The 11,074-nt window shown below is 43.6% G+C and overlaps 1 non-coding gene across 1 annotated transcript; it reads right to left on the bottom strand.

Annotated features, from left to right (window-relative positions):
* Nucleotides 1-384: 384 nt before the first annotated feature.
* Nucleotides 385-459, bottom strand: Trnas-cga (transfer RNA serine (anticodon CGA)). Its single transcript has one exon. It is a non-coding gene; the product is annotated as a tRNA-Ser (tRNA).
* Nucleotides 460-11,074: the final 10,615 nt, after the last annotated feature.

Raw genomic sequence — 11,074 nt, 5'->3', positions numbered from 1 at the left:
GTTGCACAGGTCGCGCCAATATTCAAGAAAGGTGCCACGAGTAATCTACTTAATTACAGGCCCATATCATTAACGTCGATCAGCATTAGGATTCTGGAATATATATTGTGTTCGAGTATTATGAATCACCTCGAAGAAAACGGTCTGTTGACGCACAGTCAGCATGGGTGTAGAAAACATAGTTCTTGTGAAACACAGCTCTTTATTCGCATGAAGTGTTGAGTGCTATTGACAAGGGATTTCAGATCGATTCCGTATTTCTGGATTTCCGGAAGGCTTTTGATAGTGTACCACACAAGCAGCTTGTAGCGAAAGCCAGAATGAGATTTTTCACTCTGCAGCGGAGTGTGCGCTGATCTGAAAGTTCCTGGCAGATCAAAACTGTGTGCCGGGCCGAGACTCGAACTCGGGACCTTTGCCTTTCGCGGGCAAGTGCTCTACCAACTGAGCTACCCAGGCACGACTCAAGCCCCGTCCTCACAGCTTTACTTCTGCCAGTATCTCGTCTCCTACATTCCAAACTTTACAGAAGCTCTCCTGCGAACGTTGCAGAACCAGCACTCCTAAAAAAACGATATTGCGGAGACATGGCTTAGCCACAGCCTGGGGGATGTTTCCAGATGAGATTTTCACTCTGCAGCGGAGTGTGCGCGGAGGCGTTCTTGGAACTAGAAATGTTCGACGAATGTGCTGGCCTGCCCGTTCCCAGTAGACATACTGCAGTACGTCCACGTGCACCGATGACGATGCAGCATATGTCAACTGCCCTAGTAGAGGACCGAGCGAAGTGGCGCAGTGGTTCGACACTGGACTCGTATTCGGGAGGACGACGGTTCAATCCCGCGTCCGGCCATCCTGATTTAGGTTTTCCGTGATTTCCCTAAATCGCTCCAGGCAAATGCCGGGATGGTTCCTTTGAAAGGGCACAGCCGACTTCCTTCCCCATCCTTCCCTAATCCGACGAGACCGATGACCTCGCTGTCTGGTTTCCTTCCCCAAAACAACCCCCCTAGTAGAGGAATGGAACGCTGTATCACAAGAGCACCTAACCAGCCTTGCAGCCAGCATGGGAACACGATGCAGAACAGGCGTTGCCGTTACGTGGTGATCACACAACGTATTAAGAAATATGTCACTCCTTTTGTAATGTCTACGAGACCGTCATGAGTAGCGGTAGCTGCAGTGTAATTATTGCCTTTGAATGAAAGTGCCAGTTCTGTTTGTCTCATTGCGTATTTTTTTCATTTAGCTTCTGATCACACTGGACCATTTTTTCCTATGTATGGTTCAAGCTTCTTCGAGCTATGTTACTTGACAATGACACATCATGCGAAAGTTACTACCTTCCGTAAGTTTTGCACACCTGTGTATTTTCGGAACCGAGAAAGTAACACACGAAGTGACTATGGAGGTTATGTCCAAGGAATCCAAACAACTCATTAGCCATGTATCCCTCTATCGTTATCGTATATCTTTGTGGTGTAAGATTTTTTAGATCGTAAATACATGTATGAAGAAGTAGAAACTAAACTCCTCCCGAATAGGCCATGAAGGCCCAACGGTACTGACCGACCGCCGTGTCATAGTCAGCTCATAGGCGTCACTGGATGCGGACATGGAGGGACATGTGGTCAGCACACAGCTCTTCCCGCCGTATGTAAGTTTCCGAGACCGGAGCCGCTGCTTCTCAATCAAGTAGCTCCTCAGTTTGCCTCACAAGGGCTGAGAGCACCCCGCTTGCCAACAGCGCTCAGCAGACCGGATGGTCACCCATCCACTAGTGCTAGCCCAGCCCGACAGCGCTTAACTTCGCTGATCTGACGGGAACCGGCGTTACCACTGCGGCAAGGCCGTTGGCATGAAGAAGTAGAAGAGAGATTTAATTCAACTTTGTTGTTCTTGGTGATGAAATTATGAATTTGTAAATAATCGTTTACATAAATATGTAGTAGTACTTGGAAATTTTTGCATATACCTTTGGAAAAATAACTATGTCAAGAATACCGCATTCCTTAATTTTTTATCGTCTGTTAATAAGTAAAGTCATTCAATGACAGTGTCATTGAAGAAACAGTTTCTTACTAATGTTACATTTTCATAACTAGTAATTTCGTTTCGTACTAATGTACAAATATATAGTTCTTACTGGAAACCAAACGCTTAAAAGTGTTCTTCCTGGACAGTGGTCCTTTTTTGCGGCACAGTCGCCCCTCTCCCATAGGAATCTTAGACAACTTCAATGTCCACATTGAAAATTTAAATTCTTTTACAATTTCGCCCATATTTAACTGAGACACACGAACACACTAAGTTTCTGAGTTTCATTAACGGATAGTGAAATACTTGATTTGAATAAACATTCCACGAGTTCACTGTAATTAGTTTGTGGTATTGTCTTCCTGAGTAGTCCGCGTCTAGAGCTCAGAATAGAGGACTATTTTACGTTCGCAATATTTTATCCGAACGGAACCCATCATGATGTTTTTAGCAGAGAACTGCATTTATTGTTGTTTGTTGTTTTCGTCTTCAGTTGTAAGATTTGTTTGATGCAGCTCTCCACGCTAGTCTGTCCTTTATAAGCCTCTTTATTTCTGCCTACATGTACCAGGGAAACACTGTTACTCGTCGTCGTCCGCATCGCAATACGGAATCCGTTAAAGTAGTCCCGAAGACGCCTGCAGATAGCGTCTCATTTACCACACCACTCTTTTCGATTTCCGGCAGATGTGACAACTGTAGGAACTCCTGCCTTGTTCCAGGACGAAGCTTTTTGTACCAACCCCAAATGACGGGCCTGACGTTTCCGATCTTTGAGCCATATTGGTGACCTGGTAAGAGGCTGTGGCAAGGGGCCAATTGGGATAAGGTTTGTTAATGGTATGTTATATACGTCCATCACTCCTGTTTCCTGTCTTGTGAGAGGCACATTCTGGCCTCCCAAGGAAGAGGTCGCGATGGTGGGTTTAATTTACTGTATGTTCATAAACAGGAATTTTGTATTGTTGGTTGTGAAGTTCCAACTGCTGATGAAATTAAATATGTTGATGTAGATGAGTTTATTAGTTTTGTTCATAGGGAAGTCTTGAATGACGACTTGCATCTTGATATCATGCATTTTTCTCTATTCATGAATTCTCATCCTATGTTCCCATTTTTATTTAATAAATACTTTACATTAATTTCATATATAGGAAGTAAAAAGCGATTTTTGGTACAGGAATGCATTGATATTAAAATAATCGCTCACCGTCAGGTGAGAAGTGGCTTAAATTCTTCATTATTCATTGTTCGAGGGTCAATTCGCTTCCGTAGTAAATGAAAAATCGCTCCAACTATGTCTTAAAGAGTGCCGCTGGACGACATGTAAAGGAATTTTTAAAGGGCACTAGGAAACAAGTACCGTTGACATAGCCGAAAAAGTCTCTGTTTTCAGTTGAAAGTAATTCTGTTCTTCTATTAATTTCGAAACAAGCTATGAATGATGCATCATTAGGCAAGTTAGAAAAACATGCAACAGCAACAACTGCCAAACTAACTGGTTTTGTGTTTCGACGTCATATTAATTTATTCGCACCTCCATATTTTAGTTCTGTAATACATTGTCGTTATCAGATCGTAGAAATGAGCAAAATCTGGCTTGCATATTCTTGAGGGCTTAAATCGAATGATTTTTATGCTCAGTTTGCCATGTTCTCGTATTAATTGTGTCATCGTTTGTTTCCATCAAAGAGCCTGTGTCACTCGATTATCATATTTAGAAAGAAAAGTAAACTACGTTTAATTGAAGTAAGAGATCGGTTAGATATCGAGGAAGCAGAGTACGTAAATGAATGGAAATGAGCGATTCCGTTTGGGTTTTACTGTGTTTAGCAGTAAAAGCTATTTTAAAGGGGAACGCGTCGCGCCAAAGCTCCAACGCAGCGACATGTCTTTTGGTGAGAGTGTTCACGCAATTGACGCACCGTTTCTGCCCCACTGGCTGACCTAAGGTTCGTGTTTGGTGTGGGTCTTGTCAGTACCGTCCAAACTTCTTAGTCTCCCATCACAATGTGGGGCCGGCCGGTGTGACCGTGCGGTTCTAGGCGCTGCAGTCTGGATCCGCGCGACAGCTACGGTTGCAGGTTCGAATCCTGCCTCGGGCATGGATGTGTGTGATGTCCTTAGGTTAGTTAGGCTTAAGTAGTTCTAAGTTCTAGGGGACTGATGACCTCAGAAGTTAAGTCACATAGTGCTCAGAGCCATTTGAACCATTTACTCTTAAATATTACGTGTTGCCTTTCACATTATAAAGGCGAAACTGTGTCCAGAGAAAATTAATGTGCGTGAAACTTGAATGAACGTAAGCGAAGTTAGGGAGTTTACTAATGGAAACAGTAAACAGTAGTCTCTTGTGAAGTAATTTTCCAAAAAAATAAAAGAAAGCTCCACAGCCATTGGCAGTTTGAATAAAGTCGTATACAACCGAAATTTCGGCTGTCTTTGCAGCGGTCCTCTTTAGGATCGCTTAACTGCTGTTAAGTCAGTCTGAAGAGGACCGCTGCAAATACTTTCGTATCTTCGGTTCCATAGTTGTTTTAGTTTTAGAGTATCATAATGATGCTGCCTAACGCAGAAAACGATTTTATTGAGAACACAATAAAGTTCCCGTAACATCATAACTGTACGTCGTAAAACGTAGCAACGCGTAGGGATGGTATCTTGGTGTAAGCTGAATTTCTGCCGTCTCAGTAGTAGTTGTGCAACTGCTATCCGCCATCTGCGTCACAGCTACCAGCTTCCCGCGCCCACACTACGAGCACCGTTGAGTCAGTGGCCGGTAGCCTTCAGCGGTACCTAAATTTAAATGCGGAAGAACCTTGCTGGTCGCCGATCAGCTGCCAGCAGAGATGCTTTTCTTTGTGATAATTGCGGTCTCTAATGCTTGCTGTCGCAGCAGCACGAGACGCCTCTGTGAATTTCATTGCTCCACATTACGTTTTACGGAAATAATTCTGTGTATCCGCCTGCACAAGGTTGAAGAAGAAGAAGAAGAAGAAGAAGAAGGAGGAGGAGGAGGAGGAGGAGGAGGAGAAGAAAGAAAAGGCACAAGTTGTTTATAGAGTGCTCTTCCAGTCTGAACTTCAACGATTCGTATCTAGCAGTTCCATTTCATAAGAATGTCTTCTGGAGATATCTGGCAAATCATTATGTGGTATGTAGTCACTGTAATTCAATGATTGTATCGTTCTTGTATCTGTATTAAGTCAATGTTGTTTTTCGTCTGTTGTGACATTTGCATTGTTCCTTTTCACTGTCTCCGTTTTCTGTTCACTTCGGAATGTATCAATTCAAAAATGGTTCAAATGGCTCTGAGCACTATGGGACTTAACTTCTGAGGTCATCAGTCCCCTAGACCTTAGAACTACTTAAACCTAACTAACCTAACAATTCTCACTCTCGTTAGCATTTGCGATAATGGCAGATGGAATAACGTTTGTATCAGATAATGATTGTGACGCTCCAAATTTTGCAGTTGTAATATGTTTCGAAATTGCCTCCAGGTTAGGAATGGAACGATCTGATCTATACAGGTACTGTTGACGTGCAGTTCAGTGTTCCGTTGGGAACAATTGTTGAATTACAAACTGCTATAACTATGTCGTTGCCTAATTTCGGCAAGAAATTTCTCTTATTATTGTACCTTCAGTAGTTGCTTCAACGAATATGTACACTGACAATGGACGAGCAGCACAGTTGTGCATGATTGACTTTGTCAACAAACAAAAGTAAAGGAATAGTTCGAGGGATAGGACAAAGACAACAGCTACTGCGCAAACACCTCGCACAGCTCAACAATCAACTGCTGACATAGGGAAAAGCTTGCTTTGTAATGTAGGACACAGCTTCAACAGATCACGAGTTTAAACATCAACTGCCCACATTTATGCGCCCTGTTCCAATAGAAACGACAGCGCTACAAGAGCGTGTGGAATGGATGTGGAAGACGTAAAAGACAGGTTACCATATATTTTGGTAACATACACGACATGAAGTAACCTCACTCATTCGAGATACCTGTTTCATGAAGAGAGGAAAACAGCGTTAGGATCACGGATAAGGCTAGCAATGTGAATGTTGTACCCAACAGGCTTTCATGCAGATCGGGAGGACTAGCGTAACAGTCCATTCCAGGAATCCTACGTGTACTGTGTAATGTTTCTGATCACATTTCTCTGGCACTTAACTTTCTCGACACCATCGTTTCGCATACGGAATGTCTTCGAGTTGCGTTTGTCTGTTTCCCAGGATTCTGTTTTCAATTTTTATTTTGTGAAATAAACTTTCAAGCAGGCTACTTACAATTGTGTAGCTGTGTTTGTATTGTGTGTACATGATGCATTCGATAAAAAAAATGAAGAGCTGGAGTACCGGTTCCTCGTCAACATCTTTGTCTCCTTTGCGCTCCCTTACTGTTAAGTGAAGACCTCGCGGCGGTTATTTCATCGCGAGGATGTGGCTGAGGTAGCGACTCCAGTTGATTTTCTCCCACAGTTCGGAGTGTAAGCGGTGGAAAGTGTAGTGTGGGAAGCGCGAGCCGGGCGCCAATAGGTGCCGGCTGAGATGGCACGATACGGGTGCTCCGCTGCTGTGACCTTTCGCGCGGCGGCGCGGCCGGGCTTACGAAAACTGGCGGGAAACGGAGCGCGGATCGCGGCTGGCTGCTGGCGTAATCAAGGCGCCTGGCATTTGATCGGACTGTCGTCACGCTGGCTCATTGTGGGGCGCTCGCGCTGCCGATAACGCCCGTGCCGCTTCTTGTGCACTCGACCTGGATTCCGCAGTAGCTGCAACTCTCTTCCGTGCTGCACACCTTCCTAACAATAACTGTTTTCCCAGTTCGGCGACGCCGTCCGGTATTGATCAAGTTGTTTCTATGCCGACAGTTATGTAAGCTGCTGGTAGATCGTGAGCTACTCAGTGAGCCCATCTACCTTCCTGTCCCGTTTCTCTCGTAATGCAATTACTATAACCGTCTGAATGCTCAGACTAATTTCCTTTGAACCATTTTAAACTTTTGCACTATCGATGCACATGTTTTATCCATAATGTCACCCCGAAGAATTTCCTGGAGTGATGAAATATTTGTTCTTCGTGATAAAATAGTAGCTTGTGGTTTACCTTTGCAAATTTGGTACACTGTCATTGCTCCTGATTGTAACATTAAAAGACTCAACACCCTAACGCTCTTAGCTGCATGACGGATCGGAGGCTAAAAAGAGCGACTCGCCTTTAAAATGGTTGGTCTAGCTACACCAGGCAATATTCTTCCGTATCTCCTTTACTTTTTCAAATTCTTTGTTTTCTTGGTAGTGTACATTTTGTATTTATTTGTGCCTTAGGCATTCCCGCCGAAACTACAATCGTTAACGAAACGGCTGTTTTTCCCTTCGTATCTCGTAGACACAAAACTCTTGACGTTCCTGTAAGGTGCTTTCCTTTCTTTTTGATTACTTAGCAGAGATATTCTGACACATCCTGTAACTCACTGAAATAAAAAAATAAAAACGCACATAGAGAAGGTGAGCAGGTATCCATCTATCTGCGTAAATCCAAGTTCCATTGGCGGTTGACTTCATTAGAAATAGCCGCAATATCAACAATTTAACATTTTGTGATTTGTTTCTATCCCAAAAGTGTTAGCGAAATCATCATTTTTCAGCCCTCCTGGCTTTCTTTATTCTTGTATTTGCGCAGCAGGGTCATTGGTGTTTCAGCACCGTAAGTTCTTGTCAAATGTTTATTCAGTTTGAGCCTCTATTTTGTTTTTTCTCTAATGTCTCAAGTTAAATTTCTAGTTTGATCTTAAATCATATTGTGCATACTATACAATCGTTTTAATTTCTTGCGGTGTTTCTTTTATTCGCCATTTTTAGTACTTAATAATCGTTATACATTTTTCCGTGGTGGTTTATGTAAATTCTCCTTACTTGTTCTGTAGCTGACTTTTATTCTTTTTTACTTTATTTATGCGTCCACTTCAACTCCCTTCTCCTGTTGCTTCAAAACATTATATGTACAACGTAGGTTCCTGAACAAAAAACCTTACGGCCTTACCCCTATTTTGACAATTTACGGCCTTCCTATTTTGTTTAATGCCTATAAATAAACAAGAGTATAGCTTATACAGCACATGTGCGTAGGAATTGTTAACTCGTAGATTATTAACATTTATTTTGAAGCCGAATGTGTATGTGCTCGTTTAGCACGCCCACCGTGAAGCAGTCGCAGCAGTACAGTACAAATCATCATCATAAACATAATTTTGAGCGTTTCGCCAAACTGACTCATCTTTATTTGATGTATCTCGTGAAGAGTTACGAGGGCCATTCAGAGAGTAAGTTCCGATCGCTTGCAAAACGGAAACCACTGTGAAAATCCGATGAAGCTTTACACAGATGAGATGGGTAGTGTATTTAGTACGCTTGTCGATCGCGTTACGTCGCTCTTTTAATTCTGAGCGCACAGTGAGCACGTAAAGATGCCAAGAAAATATTATCTCGCGCCAAATACGAGTTCCTGGTGAAAAATTTCGCCTGAAGCTATGTAGTCCACATAATGTAACTGTCGTGCGTTTCCTTCTTCAGGACAATTCTCAGCCGCATTCTGCAGGGGTAATGAAGATGCTCCTGCAGCGTTTTCGATGGGACGTGTCTGTTCACCCACAATATAGCCCTTAAATGGCTCCCTTTGAGTTTCATCTCTGCTCACATGAACCGCTGGCTATGAAGACAACAATTTTGGCACGGACAAATGGTTCAAATGGCTCTGAGCACTATGGGACTCAACTGCTGTGGTCATAAGTCCCCTAGAACTTAGAACTACTTAAACCTAACTAACCTAAGGACATCACACACACCCATGCCCGAGGCAGGATTCGAACCTGCGACCGTAGCAGTCCCGCGGTTCCGGACTGCAGCGCCAGAACCGCACGGCCACCGCGGCCGGCTTGGCACGGACAACGAGCTGTAGACCAGCGTGGAGAATTGTCGGAAAGCACCGGCAGCTGCCTTCTATAAAGAAAGTACTTGAAAGTTGGTACAACGCTACGACACGTGCATAAGTCGTAGCGGCGACTGTGTTGATAAGTAGCCGGAAGTTGTAGGTAACTGTTGTTTTCACAGTGGTTTCCATTTCGCAGCCGATCGGAACTTACTTTCCGAATACCCCTTGTATTCTGTAAGTTAACCGTCAAAACATAAAGAAAATAAAAAAAATGGCCGAAAGACTCATGGATACTAGTCGATTGCTCTTTGCGGTTACCATGTTTAACACGAAGCTTTTAGCTCATGTACGAAAACAACTCAGAAGATTCTGTGAATAATGATTTCCTACTTTCTCGACGGTCATGTCATAGGCTAAGAGATTTCATTCGACTCATTGTTTCGGACGTTTAGTAGGCAGCGAATGCAGAGTGACGCAATGCGTTTGTTTGTTGTCAGTGTGCGAGCGACGAAAGCGAGAGCGCGTAGCCGGTGGAGGGAGATGGTAAAGTAGCCCAAGAGCAGTGGGTTAGTGGCGAAGTGGGTCGCGCTGCTGGCGTAGCGTGCCGCAGGGCGGCCTACACCACAGGCGTCGCCAGGGACGCCGCTTACATAAATGTCATGCTCTGTGCTTGCGAGAGGAAAGGGCGGGGTGAACATGGAGGGGGGGGGGGGGGGGGCAAACTCGGTAATCATTATTCAGTTATGTGTTTCTCTTAATTTCTGTTTAGAAAATAAGTATAATTCGTCTAGGATATATTTCGAAAACTGTATTTCCTTTTTATTATACATTTCGGCCACAGGACTCACAAATGTTTATAGTTATCGGTTTGAACTTATTACCAAGTCATTATCAGATGATTCGAATACGTTACATAGTAACTCGTCAACTGAGCGCCTGCTCACGCCCCTTAACTTCGCGAGCACGATGCTATTCATATCATCAGACGTCGTGGTAATAAGTCTAAACAGGTAATGATAACGTTTGTGCGACCTAAGGATGAAATACACAATAAAAAAGCTTCGCTAGGCGGTCACTGTGTTTCTATAACACAATATACCTGGGCCGGCCGGTGTGGCCGAGCGGTTCTAGGCGCTTCAGTTTGGAACCGCGTGACCGCTACGGTCGCAGGTTCAAATCCTGCCTCGGGCATGGATGTGTGTGATGTCCTTAGGTTAGTTAGGTTTAAGTAGTTCTTAGTCCTAGGGAGATGTTGAGTCCCATAGTGCTCAGAGCCATTTGAACCAAAAATATACCTGGTCTGTATAACTTCGGGAACTCCTTTTGTATAATAAATACATGTTCTGAACTTCCTAACAAGCACGAGGCCGATACTCGTCTTCGTAGTGACGTAACGGTTATTAAGATTAGTATACCTTGAGACTGCTACTTGTTAACAAGGTGCTACGGCCTTTAATATTTTTACAGCGATTCAAATGGTAGCCTAAATATGGTACTTAAATTATAGGAGTTCTTAGAAACGTTTGTGCCAGCTTATTGAGGCGCTAATGTTACACGTAAGTAACATTCACTAAATGGCATCTACAAGCTTTTAAGTTGCTCAGTCTTTTCGTATGTAGATTATGAGTAGTTACTAATGAGAGAAACTAAATCACGATATTAATCGTTCTCTTCTTCCAGAACGACCCATCAGGAAGAAAGAGACAGAGAGAAGGCGCGCTGTTCGTGGCGCATGGTGGGGATATCCAGTATTGCCAACTCTATCCCTCCAAGGTCGCAGCTTCTAGGCGCTTGCTAAATGCTACTCGCTATGTTTTAATGTGTTGACACGCTCTTGTAGCGCTGTCGTTTCTATTGGAATACTGAACAGGGCGCATGAATGTGCGCAGTTGATGTTTAAACTCGTGATCTGTTGAAGCTGTGTCCTACATTACAAAGTAAGCTTTTCCCTATGTCAGCAGTTGATTGCTGAGCTGTGCGAGGTGTTTGCGCAGTAGCTGTCGTCTTTGTTCAGGCATCCGTAAATGGCAGAATGATGTAAAGGTATAGTTTGGAAACGCAACGGGATTGAAGCTGACTTGAGGACAGATCC

This window comes from Schistocerca cancellata, chromosome 1 (assembly GCF_023864275.1).
Source record: "Schistocerca cancellata isolate TAMUIC-IGC-003103 chromosome 1, iqSchCanc2.1, whole genome shotgun sequence".
Taxonomy (NCBI): Eukaryota; Metazoa; Arthropoda; class Insecta; order Orthoptera; family Acrididae; genus Schistocerca; species Schistocerca cancellata.
The sequence above is the reverse complement of the archived record's forward strand: the minus strand, read 5'-3'. Positions and strand labels throughout refer to the sequence as shown.